Source organism: Anolis sagrei, chromosome 3, assembly GCF_037176765.1.
Source record: "Anolis sagrei isolate rAnoSag1 chromosome 3, rAnoSag1.mat, whole genome shotgun sequence".
Lineage (NCBI taxonomy): Eukaryota > Metazoa > Chordata > Lepidosauria > Squamata > Dactyloidae > Anolis > Anolis sagrei.
The window spans coordinates 84,392,344-84,409,501 of record NC_090023.1 but is presented as its reverse complement, the minus strand read 5'-3'; the positions used below and the strand labels follow the sequence as shown (position 1 = coordinate 84,409,501).

General features: G+C 39.4%; 1 protein-coding gene and 1 pseudogene across 4 annotated transcripts in view; one reads left to right on the top strand and one right to left on the bottom strand.

The window, feature by feature from the left end:
• IL1RAPL1 (interleukin 1 receptor accessory protein like 1) overlaps positions 1-17,158 on the top strand; it is a 989,733-nt gene that overhangs the window by 91,631 nt on the left and 880,944 nt on the right. The window lies entirely within an intron of this gene.
• On the bottom strand, positions 5,652-5,719 carry LOC137096759 (U6 spliceosomal RNA; annotated as a pseudogene).

Below are 17,158 nucleotides of genomic sequence, written 5' to 3'. Positions count from 1 at the left end.
AAGTATCAGATTTGATTTCAATATGGTAATTTTACTATTACTGTACCTCCTTCTCCCCCTCTCAAATCCCACACCTGTGCACCTGCACCGCTTCACTGCAGTCTTCAGGAGCGAGATCTGAGAGGCAGAGGAGAAAGTAAGGTAATAGGATACAAGGGCAGGCCAGACAGGCAAAGGGGGTGTAGGAGCCACTCTATCTCTTTTTTCCATGCCCCGGACACCTGCAGCTTGCTCCGTCCTTCACAAACACCTTCCCGGTGAGGCGCCTCTTCACCTCACCATCAGGACTGCATTAAGTGCATGAATCCTGATGAATGGATTTTCTTCTACCGTACTTGTACAGCATTGCCCTTAATGGTTTCATCCAGTCGCTGAATACGGCAGGGATGTGGCCACTGCCATTTTTGAGCTCCCCCCACCATATGCAGCAACCACAGATTTTCCAATCCGGATTGGAAGATTCAGCACCTGCTCTATAAGATGACTACTGACATATAAGACAACTCCTGCGTATAAGATGACTCCTCCGTATAAGACTACTCCTGCGTATAAGATGACTCCTGCATATAAGATGACTCCTGCATATAAGAAAACCTCTGACTTTTCAGAATATTTTCTTGGGTTAAAAAGTAGTCTTATAAGCCAGAAAATATGGTAATTCAGCTCAATAAATCACATTTTCCAAAACAAGAAGATCTCATAATGGAGCAAAATAATGTCAGAATGCTTGCCAACTTAGACTCTCACAGCAACTTTAACAATGTAAGTTCTGCCACCGAGAATGTCCTTGGAGTAGAGTTTAAAGACATACCTGCTGAGCTGCATGGAGCCAAGACCTGTGCAGTCAGTTTTAAAGATATGAATTTCCAGTTCTGCAAGGAACACCAAGGAGTGAAAAGACCCTAAAATTGTATTTTTTAAATTTTTTATGCTTTATGTCTAAATGCTCTTTATGTTTATGTTTTAATTTTGTTAGGTTAATTTAAAGTTATATGTTATTGTCTTGCTATTATCTTTTGTTTTCACATGTATGTATGGCACTGAATTTTGCCTTTAAATGTTGGAAACTGCTTTAAGTTTGCTTAGAGGGAGAAAAGCAATATATATAAATGTAATAAATAAATAAATAAATAACCTTTTAACAAATAAATAAATGTCTTACAACTGCAACAGCAATAAACAAGAGTACAGTAGTTGGATAACCACAATTTCCTACCCATTACACTTGCACATTGTCTTGGAAATATGAGTTGTGCTGCTTCCTAATAAAAATTTCCTTCAGTTCCCAATTTTCTGGCGCAACAGAATAATACACAGAACATCATTTACATCTAGGATTTATATTTGTTGTTTCTACAAGCAGAAATGAAGTGTAAAATTCCTGTAATGCTAGGAATTTGGATACTGAAGAAAAAAAACACTGGGGCAAATGTTTATTTTGGGAAGGAAATGCCCTCATTTCCTCCTCTCCTGCCTATAGTACATCCTTTTCCTACACCCATGGATTACTTTCCAGTTCCCCTGTGCACTATCTTTATTTGTCCAGAGCAGAAAGACCTAAAGTGATTTCAGAATTTGGTTTAGATAAATTTAAAAGTAGACTCTGCTAAGGAGGGTCACCAGATCCTAGAAATCATATGTCTTCACACAGTGTAATAAAACAGTAGAGACTACAGTAGGATAGAATGTCTCTTTTAAGTGGACTGTGAATTTATAAGGACAGCATATAATTACCCAATTATCATTAATTGGCTAGATCATTATAATTAATAAGTGCTATTTGGGAGGGGGTGTACAATTAGATACATACTTGTGGTGGTGAGTAATAAAGATACTTTCAGTAAGCCATATGCAAGATATCTTCTTGTAGCTGGCCAAGAACACAATAAGCCAGTTACAGCAGTTCTTTGGAATATCAAAGTGCCTGTGCACTTTTTCTGATGCAGTCCCATTTAAATCACTTGTTAGAGAAGAGCCGAAGTCAGTGGAATTTACTAAGCGTAAATCTGAATACAACTGAACATTATTAGTAATTAATTTATTTGATTATATCATTTTATATTCCACTTTTTATCTCTTAAAATTATTATTACATGTTTATTTATGCCCTGCTTTTTCTCTCCACAAGGAGACTCAAAGTGGCTTAAATTAAAAAGCATTTCAATACAATTTAAAATCTACAAAAGGGACTTAAGGTAGCTAATGATACTAAACATTACAGACTTTGAATGTGTAACTGGATTGAAATAAACCTGTTATATAGCAAGCAGAACTGCCAAATCAGGACTACCTCAGGCTTTGAGATTTCAGCCCCAAAACTTTCAGCACTTGATCAGTGGTTCTCAACCTGTGGGTCCCTAGATGTTTTGGCTTTCAACTTCCAGAAATCCTAATAGCTGATAAACTGGCTGTTTGATGTCTGTTTTGTGTATCTAATTTGCATTTTATAGAAATGCAGTTTTAATGTGGATCTTTTATAGAAATATGTATATTTGTTGAATTTTTGCTATATTCATGTTTTTTAATTGTGTTGTAACTCACTTCGAGCCACAGGGAGAGGCGGGTAAGAAATTATTATTATTATTATTATTATTATTATTATTATTATTATTATTAGATACACAACAAGATTGGTACATAGCAAACAAGATCACTATGCTGGCTTTTGTATTTGATCACATGTCAGACACTTCCCAAGTTTCAAGGACTATGTGATGTATTGGTGAATAATGCGTGCAAATCCAAGTAGGGTGGCCTTTTGCAGCTGACAGATGGTAATTTTGTCAGCACTGATTGTTTTTGAGTGCAGGACAAGGTCTTTAGGCACTGCAACCAGTTGCCAATCACCGCTGGGACCACCTTTACTGGCTTGTGCCAGAGTCTTTGCAGTTTGATCTTTAAATCCTTGTATCGTGTAAGCTTTTCTAGTTGCTTCCTGTCAATTCTGCTGTCACCTGAGATTGCAACATGATTCTCACTTCAATTTTTTCCATGATTGTGAGATAATAATAATAAAACTTTATTTATACCCCGCTCCATCTCCCCCAGGGGGACTCGGTGCGGCTTACATGAGGCCATGCCCAAAAATACAGTAACACAATATAACACAAAAACATAACAAAACCAGAAATAAAATACATAAAATGCAAAACCAATATAATGAACGAACAGCAAAAGCAAATCAAACATTAAAACACAAAGGATTAGGCGAGGTAGGGCTGAACTCAATGATAAAAAATTTAAAAACGCTGGAAGATAGGGCAATATAAATTATCGGGGGGAGGATCCGGGGATAAGGAAGGATGTAATTGCACAAATCATAAAATAAAGTGCTTCTGAGGTCATTTTATACAAAGTTCGGTCAGGGAGTATCAGGCAAATTGTGCTCCAAAACTCTTTCAGTCTGAATTTGGAAGTCCCAGAGTAGTTGTACTTGTTTGTTTTCTGTAACTTTTTTAGGCTTGTGATCCCAACAGTTTTTTGTCACAGGCAGATGGTATTTGTGGCACAAATTCTAGTGAATAATCTCAGCAACAGTATTATGCCTCTGTTTATAGTTTGTCTGTGTGATCTTCTTGCAGCACCTGAGTATGTGATCCATTGTTTTGTCTGCTTTCTTGCAGAGTCTACACTTGGAATCTGTAGCTGCCTTTTTAATTCTGGCCTTGATGGCATTTGTTCTAATTGCTTTTTCTTGGGCTGCAAGAACCAGGCCCTCCGTCTTCTTTTTCAAAGTTCCATTTGTGAGCCACATCCATGCCTTTTCCTTATTAATTTTGTTCTCAATTGTTCCCAGGAACTCTCCATGGAGAGCCTTCTTTTTCCAGTTTCCTCTTTTGCTCTCCGTTGTATTTTATGGTATTTGCTCTTTATCTTTTGTACTTTAAGCAGTTTTCTACTGTTGACTTCCATCAGTGTTGGTTCTTTACTGTCTTTCACATAATCTGCCAGTGCATGTTTCTCTTCTTCTACCATTTGTTTCACTTGCAGAAAGCTTGTGCCTCTTGTTTCTCTGGGCAGGTGATGTCTGCCGACATCACTACATGGGTATAATGAGTAGTGGATTGTCATGGGTTTTCTCTTTATTCTGTCTATATTAATTAGTCTCAATGAGGATAAATCAATTCAATCAATTTAGGATTGTTGAACTAACATGTAGGCCAATCTAACTTATTCAAATAATAAAACATGATGATGATGATGATAATCTTTTATTCTTTGAATCAGGGAGATTGTGCTACATGTTAGTTCAACAGTCCTCAGTTGATTGAATGGATTTATCCTCGTTAGGACTAGCTAAAATAATTTAGGCCTTGGTTGTATTAAGAAATTGATATTTTTTATAAATGTTCCTAAAGCCTTGTGTGAACAACAAAGCAATGAAGCAACAATATTTTTCTGTTACCCAATAAAATACTCTTTATATTATAACTGATGTTCTTCACTATATTTAGAATAGAATCAATTGTTTGACTGCCCATTTTAGCCTTGCTAAGATTTTCTTTTTTCTTTTTTAAATAACTTTTTACTTGAACCATTCACTAAAACCTAAACAAATATACTCAACAGCCCATATAATTCAAAAAATGTGATTAGATTTTAGGCATAAACTAAGCATTTCAGCCAGAAATCTCACTTATTTTATTTTCAACATTTTCTGTATTCAGTTCTTGTGGGTTTTTTCGGGCTATATGGCCATGTTCTAGAGGCATTTCTCCTGACATTTCGCCTGCATTTATGGCAGGCATCCTCAGAGGTGAGGTCTGCTGGAGCTTGGAAAAAAAGGGGTTTATATATCTGTGGAATGAACCCCTTTTTTCCCCAGCTCCAGCAGACCTCACCTCTGAGGATGCCTGCCATAGATGCAGGCGAAACGTCAGGAGAAATGCCTCTAGAACATGGCCATATAGCCCGAAAAAACCCACAAGAACTGAGTGATTTCGGCCATGAAAGCCTTCGACAATACATTTTCTGTATTCTGTCCCTACATAAGTTAATAATAGCCTGCATGGAAAGCCTCTTCATATTTGCCAAAAGTATTCACATCAGCATTAGATATTAGATCCTATTATCTACACAGTAAAAGAAAAAAGATCACATTTTTCTGTATTCACTTTCTATATTTTAATCTGAGGAGAATGGACACAGTGGGGTAAATATCCAACTTCAATTTTATTTCACAAATGTAGAAGGCCCAAGTAGAATAATGTGCAGTTCCTTTATTTATGAAATAAAATATCACTAGGATGGAAATTAGCATACAAAACTAGTACCTAAATCTATTTCATACTTCATGTGTATAGAGCTGACACTCAAGTTTTGATGCTGATCTACATTATTTATTATTTATTTATTTATTTGCTATACTTGTATACCGCTGCTTCTCAGCCTAGCCGGCGACTCAGCGCGGTTTACAACAAAATATAACAATCGGCAATATACAGTTTAAAAGCATAAAAGACATAATACACAATACATATATCAACAAACAATCCAATTCAACTCCTGACTAAAATCGTGATCCAGTTTCGTCGTCCATATTGCCAGTCCTTTAATCATTACATTCCTTGCACTGAGTTAACCGAATGCCTGCTCGAACATCCAGGTTTTTAGTCTTCTTCGGAATACCATCAATGAGGGGGCTGATCTTACCTTGTGCAGGGGCCATGCTAATCTTCTCTGTATCGTTCCAATTTTAGTATATGTGCTGCCGAAGCACATATTTGTAATTTTAAAACACAATTTGTAATTTTGATGAGAAATGCTTCTATTAAAATAACTGCTTTTGCTCATACAAAGCTGCATATGAATGCAAGAGCAGTAGTCAGACTATTTTTGAATAATCTAACCTATTCATTTTAATGTAATGAGATTTCGCTCAAATTTTAGGATTCAATCCAGTTGCATTGTTGAAAGGAAAACTGCTTGTTTGAACTTTGCACTACAGATATTCACTTCAAATACTTCTACTGTATGAATATATAAGCTGGCAACATCAAACCTAGGAAAGAGAGAGAGATAACTTTGAATTGATAAACATTTTCTACAGAATTGTTAACCAACAATGAGTTGATTTTTCCCCATAGACATTTACTTTTGTGTGCTATGATTTAGAATCTCTCTCTAAACTTCTGTTTATAGTATATATTCTCACAAAAAGCTGGTTAATTAAGTGAAATTATACAATTTCTTGCTGCTACAAGAAGAAAAGAAGTGAGGAAATCTGAGCATCATTAACAGTAGTCCTGACAATGCCTCCCTTTGTCAATGATGGAATTGATGTAATTTCTGGCAGCCAACCAAGACTGTACAGCAAGAAACACAAGGATGTTTTGGACATGCTTCAGAAAGGGTTTCCTTTTCAAAATCTTTTTTTGCAAAGCATCTCACTCAGAACCACATTTTTTTACTCTAGGGATGGAAAAGAAATGTGTTGGATTTACATTCCATATGGAAATATCCATTTTCCATCTCTCTAGAGAGCCAGCTGAATGGAGAATCATGTCTTGTCTTAGATATCTATACATCTGGGACTGCTGTTTTTTTTGGGGGGGGGGAGGAGCATGCAAAACTTTTATTACATTTTAAATATTCATACAACTAGAAATGTGTTTTGTTAATTTGCATAAATTAGACATATATGTACAAAATATGCAGATTAAAAAGTATAGTTTTAAAATGGGCAGAAAACACACATTAATTTCTATACAGGAAAACAAAAACATAGCTGGAAAACAGAGCAAGAACAAGGTTTCCAGTAGAATTTCAAGGAAGGTTAACTTACTTTAACATTCCTATTTCTTTAAAAATAATTAATTTCAAACCTATGCTACTCAGGGCCTATTTGTGCCTCTGAACAGCATACTGTACATTATTATTTACACCAATGAGAGACTATGACAGTGAGAAGTAGAATAATTAGAAACTGTCTCCGTGGCATTAAAAACTTAATGTCATAACCTCCTTCAATACATGTGTTGTAATAGACAAGTGGGCTGCAATATATGCAGTTTGTCTTCATAAGGCTATTTAGATATAGGATTTTAGAAAGAATTCTGCTGATTGAGGGTCACAAGCCATCGTTGTGTTGTAACACAAATCTATATGAAAGTCTGTGTGTAAATAGGCATGTTTTTTAATTTGTACTCGTACGTGCATTTGTTTGCTTTTTTTCTCTGCGCTGAGAGCCAAATTCTCACATTCTAGCTTCAAGGACAGCAAGTGAAACTAGTTAGGTGAAAAGCTAAATAAAAGAAAATGATCAAAGTAATTGTCTGGGGATAGCCGCAAACACTCCTGGAGGAAAGAGATCAAGATGTTATGATTGTCCTGGGAAAGCCTATCAGGATGAAATGAAGGTGGATATTTCTTCCCAAGACAATTCTTTTTGTAAAGGCTCTTTTAGTAACCAACTGAGGAATTGTGTAACTACAAATCCAGTGATCAGGCCAGAAAGATGTGATTATGAGCGCATAGCAGCAGCCACATAGCAGCAGGGACTGACATCTTGCTAAAGTGGAAAAATGTTCAAATGTCTGATAACAGTTAGATGTCGAACACAAGGTAAAAATGACTGCAAGAAGGAGCAGGAGATATTGGATGGGTACCACTAGACCACTTCAGCATCTCCAAAATAGATTGGTATTATTATCGCTGGTGGTAATGACTTCATTTCTCAGTTTATAATGTTTGGCATTAATTACTTAATTGTCAGACCTAATGTTCCATACTCTGTGTGAAGCTATATCATTTTTGAACAACTGCAATCTACTTCAAAATTCAGAGTTGTATGGATTCATTTTAGCTGTGCCCACTACATTCCAAAAAGCCTGATAGCTGTTACTTCTCATTTTTGTTATTACCTTTTTAACAGTCAGAATAGACTATGGTATTTCCGGTCTGCCATGGTGGCATTTTGCTTGTTTTTCATTTGAAAGGCCCAACTCAGCTGTGATCATTGTAATCTTTGACTTGTGTTTCCCAGGAAACCAGAGGGCCTTTTTATATTGCATTGGTTCATTTTACTCACTCCTTGTTTATTCATTCTTTACTAGTCTGTTTTGCTTAAGAGTTTAAACTTCAGTGTTCCATTCTATTACATTTCCAGTTCTATGCTTTGCTGTTTTCCATAAATGTTTCCCATTACACTATTTCAACATATGGTGATGATTGTGAGACAGGAATTCATATTTACTGGAGTAAAACACAAGATTTAGATATGTGTTGTGATCATGATATTAAAGAAATGGTGTGCCTTCCTTCCTATGCACATGCATATGCATTGCAATTGCATGGGAACCACCTTCTTGGAAGGAACAGAAATTGTTGTTTTCTGAATAGTTACTATAATAAATAAAGATTCTGCCTCCTCCTCCCAATTCCTAGTTCAGAGCTATGCCAAATTTTAATTATTGAAAGATCTGCATTGTTCTTTCAGGAAGCAGTTGAAACAAGTGGAGGAGTCTGTCTGTATTTCACCTGTTTCTGGACTTTCCACTCATTTATGTCTGTATGAGTCATTTTTTTCCCAACAGCCAGATTGAAACTTCATGACTCATACATCCAAGAGTTTCTTAATGACAAGCCAAAATATGTCCAGAGAAGGGCAACCAGGATGATCAAAGGTATGAAAGCCAAGTTATATGAAGAATGACTTGGAGAATTGGCTATGCTTTACTTGCAGAGGAAAGACTGAGTGGAGACATAATAGCTGTCTTGACTGTCTGAAGGGATGTCTTGTAAAAGATGGAGTAAACTTGTTCATTGCTGCTTCAGAGAATAGAAAGAGAATCAATGGATACAAATGAACGTACTGGCAGTCCCCAAGTTACAAACATGTGACTCACAAATTACTTATAATTAAGAACAGGAGTGAGACAACAGGAAGTGAGATAAATATACGCTTCATATAGGACAATCACTAAAAGAGTTGTCATGGGAAAAAAGTGTCTCAACTGAAGTTTTGTCACCAATTCTGGTTTTCACAATGGGCCAATTTTTTCAAAAACCAATTCTTACAGGGACAGAAAGTGAGGTGAAATCTTCAGAACGGGAGTACATACAGCAAAACAGACGCCACAGGGGTGTTCACTTCTCCATATGCTATCCAAAGCTTTTATATATAGGCTGAAGTTACACTTAAAATATATTTGTTCTGACTTACAAACAATTCAGCTTAAAAACATATTTATATAACATATCTTGTTTTTAACTTGGGGACTAGCTGTACAAGAAAAAAAACCACAAAAAAATCTGGAGAAAGTCAGTTTGGCCCCTAGAGGTCACTGTCTCCCAGCCTGTCCACAATGTACAGTGTTACTCAAAATAACCCTAATTTAAAGACAGGGGTATAACTCTTCATTTTATACATATGCTTATAATACAAACCTATTGTGTAGTGTGATATATCCCATATATTAATACTCAGAATACAAACATTCATGAATTTATTTTTGTAAGAATTATAATGTATGGAAAATGGAACCTCAAGAAATGGCCACTTGATTCACACCAAGGATGTGTCTATGATATAGAATCCATGTAGATGGACAGCACTTTAACAGCCATGGCTCAATACTATGGAATTGCAGGAGTTGTATTTTGACATGGTATTTTGCCTTGACAAAGTGGGCTGGTGCATCATCAAACTATAACTCCCATTATTTGATAGCAGTGAGATATGTCAGTTAAAATAGTGTCAAACTGCATTAATATTACAGTGTATATATACCCTTAAAACGTAATAACTGTAATATCATGTTCCAAGACAGTGGACTTTTAAAAAACTTTCTTGCCTACTAGACTTTTATACTTTCACCGTATTCTCTAATCCCACAATTTACATGTTTGTTTTATCTTTCTCCTGACTACTTCAGCTAGCTCTGTTTATCATTCATCTTAATTTCTCCACCATATCATTTTGCTCATTTGCTATTACCCTTTCTTCATTATTCTCCTTCCTCATTTCCCAGCCTTCCTGCTGCTCACCTCCCAAATGTTGCCTTTCAAATCTCTGATCTTCCAGGCCACACTTCAGCCTACTATTCTGATACTTTCTTTTAGGAGAAAATCAATGAGAGAGAGAGCTGTTGCCACTATCGACCTCATCACATTTAGTTCCCTAACATGGGTGCCAGCAGGGGGATTCAACAGGAATTGTGGCACATCTGTAGGGCAGCAGGGAAATCCATTGCCTCGTGCCCCACAGTGCTGTCTTTCCCATCACATGCTGGCAACAAGAAAACAGGAAGCCTCCCATGTTCTCCTTGCCCTGTCATAGGATGCTGATAGCACAGTCCATGAACGGAGCCTTGCTGGAAGCAGATGTGTGTTGTGTGAAGGGTTCTGGCAGGCTCTGTCCAGGAATTGTGCTCTTGACATCCTAAAATCGGTCTGGAAGCCCATGTGATGAAGTTGTATGTTCTATTTGAGAAATTCCTCTCAGCCTCTGGTTTGCTGATGTTTGAAACAGAGGTGCTACATCAGATAGACCTGTAGTGTAGTATCCATACCCAAAAGTCCTCTGCCAAAGTGAAATCTTGTGTTTATTGTTACATGCAACACTTGTCAACAGGGCCGTAGCCAGAAAAATTTTTTGGGAGGGGTTGAATTTTTTTGGGGGGGGGTTGAAAATTTCGCGGGGGGGGGGGGGTTGAAACCTGCCACCTAGCTCACGCTGAAGCAAAGAGCACAGCAGGGGGCAGAGCAGCCTTCAATAGCCTGCAGCTCCGCCCTTGTCAACCACCTCCACCAAGTCTGGCCTCCTTAATGAGAGCATTCAACACCCCCCCCCCCCTAACTTGGTTGCTTCACTACTGTTCTGTCGCGCACTCGGCCTGTAAATAAGGAGTTCTCAGAGGTTTCCACCACAAACAATCTTTAGATGGCTTGAGAAGTACAACAAAGTATTTTATTAATGAACAATCAAACAGAAACTTCTCTTGCCTTCAGTAAAGTTAAGCTTAACAATGATGGACAGGTGACTTGCCCTATGACTGCAACCAAAGAAGCCACCTGTCTGCAGAGTCCCTGAAACCTTGGTCTGCAAGCAAACATTTAATACAAAGCAAGTAAAGTTGGAGCTCCTGGTACAACTGTATCAGAACAACTACATCGGCTATTGCTGCAAGTAATGACAGTGTGACTAAATTGCTAATATTTGCTTGAGATAGTGCTTGCAGTTCTGGAGGGACTCTTGATTTTTTGCATCTCATAGACTTAGCATGGGGATTTGGTTAACCAGTTAAAATTCATGAGTAAACCAGTTTTTTTTAAAAAAAATCTGAAACATTTCGGGGGGGGGGGGTTGAACCCCTAACCCCACCCCCCCTCGCTACGGGCCTGCTTGCCAATATCCATGCCTGCCCAAAATCTCATGGGATTGAGCCTCTCAACATTTTATAATTCTAGAACACCAGGCCATGTAAGATCCCACCATCTTGGAAGTGTTCATAGTACAAGAGGATACTTGCCAATGACCAGCTGGGTGCAGCCCATACTTCATTTCTCACCCTGAGTCTATGAACCTTGATGTGGGGGTGTTTCAATGGGACAAGGTTGGCTTTGGTACATTTTGACTGTGTAGTACCTGTGTATAGAACAGTTTGAGCAACTCTTACCTGTTAGAGATCATCCATGCATATAATAAGCTATTACAAGATAAGCATAGGTACAGTGTGACATTATGGCAGATGAAAATGGCTGTGTCCACAGGGTACTTTCCACTGACATTAGTACCAAGGGAGATTTTGGCTTATATATGAATATCTATATTGCTAGATTTCACCCACTGGTCAAATAGAATCTGTCATCATTCTTGCTGGTTTCACCCAGTGGTTGTGGAGCTTACCCAGTCAGTAGGCATTCTGTCTGCACTTTGCTCAAACTGATACATATGTGAGTGGGTGTACTAGTAGTTATGGACATCTAAGCCTCTTTCTGGAACAAAACGGAATGAACACAACAAGGTTGTTTTAGAAACTATTGTTTAAAATGAGCAGCTATTGTTAGTGCTGCCATGGAAATTATAATTTGAAAGCTCAATTTTTTCCCCAGAGTATTATATGTTATAAGCCTATGCAAGTCTGAACATTGTGAATGTCCATGGGATTTTGCTATTCAGACCCATCTCTCTTGTTCAGCCAATTAGATTGGATTTTTTGATTCACATATCCCACTGCTTGAGTCTTCAGAACAGAGAAGCCTCCACATATAAGCTGATGAATCCTGGCTTTCACTTATCCACTCCTTTATATGAGGAGAAAAACATCATCTAACATCCCTGTTTTCAAAAATCATCTAACATCCCTATATTCTTGCCAAGTACATGTCCTAGCAGGTACTGCAATGTTGGCAGTTGAGAGAAAATCTGTTTTCAAGTGTAGCTAATTACTAAAAGGGCTTCTTAATAATTACTAGCATACAAAATAATTTGAAACACACAAAAAAGTGGGGAAAATTCATCACTTTGTTGAAAAGGAAGATTAGCTGCTGAGGCCTATAAGGGAATTAACTAAGAGGTTATGGCTACATAGGCTGAGTATGCCAATGTTGCCTAAACCCAGGTTAGATTATTGTAGATCCAACAGAGTGCTATCATCTATTCCTGATTTGGTAAAATTGCTTTAAAAATGATTCTCAGAATTTTTGCTGGCTTGAGGACTCTGGAAGATATAGTCAAAAAGAAACTTTACATATTGTGGTGTACTCCATGCATGATCTCAGACAAATGTGCCTTTCATCTTCTGTTACATGATCCATTGGATGTGAAAATGTCAAGCATTAATGCTTTAGTATACCTGCATGAACTATCATTTATGATCTCATGATATATGAATATTTTTCAGTCTTAAAAGGCATCAGGAAGCTTCTTAGTTTGCATTTGGCCTATTGAGAAAGGGAACTACATCTCTAGTCCATCAAGCAACTGACCAATTGCCTCCAAAGCTGCTACTAGCTTTTGAGAAGAAAAGTAAACATAATTGTAGTTCTGGATTTTCTTTGCCTGCTGTAATAAATCTACCTTTTAGTCAGCTAGGCCGAAGCCTGCATGGCAGTGGCTGGCCTCCTGGTTGTTAAGAGAGCAGGAGGAGGAGTCAGGCTGACTCCCGATTGGGTGTAGCAATTGGGGGTGGAGTCAGCTGAAGAGAGGGAAAGGAGCTGTCTTGTCCGACAGAAAGGGAGAAGAGTTTAAGAGTTAGACAGAGAGAGTTGGATTTTTAGGGAGAGAAGGGAGTTACAGCAGGGAACGGACAGAAAGAGAAGAGCTTTTAGCTAGTCTCTAGGTTAGGGAATAACTGTTTGTGTTCAAGCAACCAAGTTACTGCAACTGCATCAAGATTTTGTACCACTCATTCCAACGAGTTGTTGTTATTCTCAAGTTAAAATAAACTCTTTATTCGTTTACTTTTAACTGGTGTTCGCCTCAATCCATTCGTTTCCCTCAGAACTCACTCTCCCAATACATTTCTAAAGTCCAGTCAGCCATAAAAGTCTCAGTGCTCAAACATCCTTTTACTTGAAATACAATCACACCCTTTTTGGTTCCTCAGGCCGGTATTTCTGAGGTGGTGGCAGCTATATTTCTACCAAGTACTTCGGTCACTTAGGGTCAGCCTTTTGTTCTACGCTATATACAGAAGGGCAGAGGTGTGATCTGTTGTGTCCACCCTGCCCAGGCTGAATGCTCTAATATCTTTATATTGGTGGCAGCGGTGGGATTTGTCTGACCACCCTGCCTCGATGACCCTCTGATTCCTTTATACCTGCCAACCCCCGAAATAACAAGACCACACACAAATATTTGGGTTTAAAATATGGGCAACATTTATTAACTGTTACCTGTTTAATTTTGACTAGATCTAAATCTGTGAATCCTGAACTTGGTAGCAAAGCCCAGGTAGTGTCCCTGTCCGGCCTACCCCTCGGCTAGTTAGGGCAAAACACCCGGGTCCCTTGGACACCCAACCCAGGCAACCTCTGACGGAAATGTGTCAGAGAAGTCTTTCTCAGTGTAACTGAGACCGTACCCTTTCTATTCCTAGGCCATTAGAATTCCCCTCACCTCATCAAATTGAACCTTAAGTGAGTATTTTAGTTAATGGCCTTCACCCCTGAAGGTGTATACCAAATTTTAGCTTTTCCTAACTGTTTATCGCCACAGATTGGGGACAGATGTTTTTTTTGCCCCCATCCCCCACCAAGTCCCACCAAGGCTCTAAACCAGCTTATAATCACCAAGCAAGTTGGTCAACCCGGAGAGATGGATACCATCTGTCCAAATTAGATCTTGTAACCAGTCAACGAGTCTGTTTATCTCAGGTCAGCACAATATACCTGGCCCACTTTTTGGTTTATCCTGGTTTCGGACATCACCACCATCATGCCACTCACAGCATGGAATCACACTTTTTGGTTTATCCAGCTTCTGGACATTACTACCACATGCCACCCACGACATGGAATCACACTTCTTGGTTTATCCAGCTTCTGGACATCACCACCACATGCCACCCATAGCATGGATCACTTTTCTTGGTTTATCCAGATTCTGGACATCACCACCAACATTCCACCCACTGCATGGAATCATTAATGACCGGGACATCTGAGGGGGATTGTCCCTGACTGAAAGATTATAGCACCCCAACATCAGCCTCTTGTAGTTTCTCATTGAATTGAGACCATAATGAGGCCCAAGAATGGTGGTCATAGGGACTCATTTTGGGCATAGCTGTGACACTAAACCAAAGGTAGGGGGGCCTCCCTCTATGACCAAAGCAACTGCTTTTGTGAAGAAATTAGATGTTAGAAAGAAACAGAGTGAACTCAAACTTTGAATGCCTTTAACTATAACTCTAGTGTTTGAATTTCATATTCACCGCCTAAGCGAGTAGCAGTTAATGTGGCCCCAATGTAGACAAATGTATCTTGATTGATATGCTTCAAGCCCACAAATAAAGGGCCTTAGTAACACATGTTCAACAATTAGTACTAGCAACTGAAAAACCTCATTGTACGAAAAGCAGGTGTCACAAAAGAAAAGCCCCTTTTGACTATAGATTGTGTGATTACCCTAGGTATGCAGATGCTCTCCCTGAATCTATCACTGGATGAAGGGGCCTTATGTCCGCTTGAATGTCTTCTGGGTCCCAACGAGGATCTGCAGTGTTTAGAGCATTAGTTTAACACTGACAGTAGCAAAGCTCATAGTAAAATTGTTGTTTGGTAGATCACCAACTCACTAATTTTAAAGTTAAAAGGTTGTTCAAGCAGCAGCATGATAAACAAATCTGCAGTCATGGTTGTATGAGGCCCAATGAAAAGTCAGGTGGAAGGGGCAGTTAATTATTAAATGAAGAGCCACATTTCATGTGTAATATTTCATGTGCAGAGGCCACCCTTTCAGGGGCGGCTCAGGACTTCATGGCCACCATGGCAACTATCGGGCTGTCCCAACTAGTATCTGGCCCTACCCACTGTGCTGGGCACACATTAGATCTGGTTTTCTGTCAGGGTTGGGAAGATGGTGGTGGTGTGGAGGAGCTGTCCATTGCCATGGACCGACCATCACCTGATCAGGCTTAGACTTTCTGCAACTTTTAACCTCCGCAGGGGTGGTGGACCCATTAAGATGGTCCGCCCCAGGAGACTTATGGATCCAGAGGGATTCCTGACGGCTCTTGGGGAATTTCCCGTCACCTCGGTAGGTGATTCTGTCGATGCCCTGGTCTCTCGTTGGAATAATGAGTTGACTACGGCAATAGACATTATCTCTCTGGAGCACCCCCTCTTAAGTAGCTGAGCTAAACCATCTCCTTGGTTCAATGAGGAGTTGGCAGCGATGAAGCGAACAAAGAGGAGGCTAGAGAGTGTGTGGCGGAAAAAGCCTAGCGAGTCAAACCAAACACGTCTATGCCTTTATTCAAGGGCGTATGGCACGGCAATAGAAGCCGCACACATTTCTTTCTACTCAGCTAATATTGCGTCCGCAAGGAACCATCCGGCGGAGTTGTTTTGAGTAGTCAGAGGGTTGTTGAATCCCACCTTTCAGGTTGGGTCCCCTGACAACTCGGCAGCCCACTGTGAAGCAGTTGCTCAGTACTTTGCAGACAAAGTCGCTTTGATCCGTTCAGGCTTTGACACCATACTAACGGCAGTCTCTGAGGATGTAACACGAGCACCTGCTTGTCCAGTTTTGATGGATTCATTTCAATTTGGGGACTGCCCTTGCCCCCCCCCCCCCGACCGAATGGAATGGTCTGGGTGAAACAGACTGGATCAGCTAGATGCCTTTTGGGAATCGTTCATCAACCTGTTGGGCATTCCTTAAAGACAATTGGTATGGGGTAGATTGGACTAATTTTAGGTGGGGGTGGGCAGTATGTGACAATGTTTTGAGGGTTTTGGCCATTTAAGCCACTGGACTTTAAGACTTGTAATCATGTTTCAATGTGATGTAAAGTTTGATATGTTTGAAATGTTTTAATATGTTTTAATATGTTTTAATCATTTGAAAGACTATTTTAATTGATAAGTATGTGTTTTTTTTACAGTTTTATAATATTGTGTTCTATTGATATTGTTATCTGAATCTCACATTGAATTGTTGCCACAGTTTGTAAGTCGCCCTGAATCCCCTTCGGGGTGAGAAGGGTGGGGTATAAGTACAGATAATAAATAATAAAAAAATAAATTTGTTCAGCTTGAGGATGTCGACTGGTTTCTTGGGGAGGCGAGGCCTACCACATGCATCCTAGACCCCTGCCCATCCTGGCTGGTAAAGGAAGCCAGAGGGGGTTTGGCAGAGTGGGTAAAGGTGGTGGTTAATGCCCCCCTTCGGGAAGGCAACATTCCAGCTAGCTTAAAACAAGCTGTTATAAAACTGCTGTTGAAAAAACCATCACTGGACCCCACTCAATTCATCAACTATTGGCCAGTTTCCAATCTCCCCTACTTGGGCAAAGTCCTGGAATGTGTGGTGGCCTCACAACTCCAGGATTTCCTGGTAGACACTGATTATCTGGATCTGGTGCAGTCTGGCTTTAGGCCGGGACATGGTACCGAGACAGTCTTGGTCGCCTTTGTGGATGATCTTCGCCAGGGACTGAACAGGGGGAGTGTGTCCCTGTTGGTTCTGTTGGATCTCTCATTGGCCTTC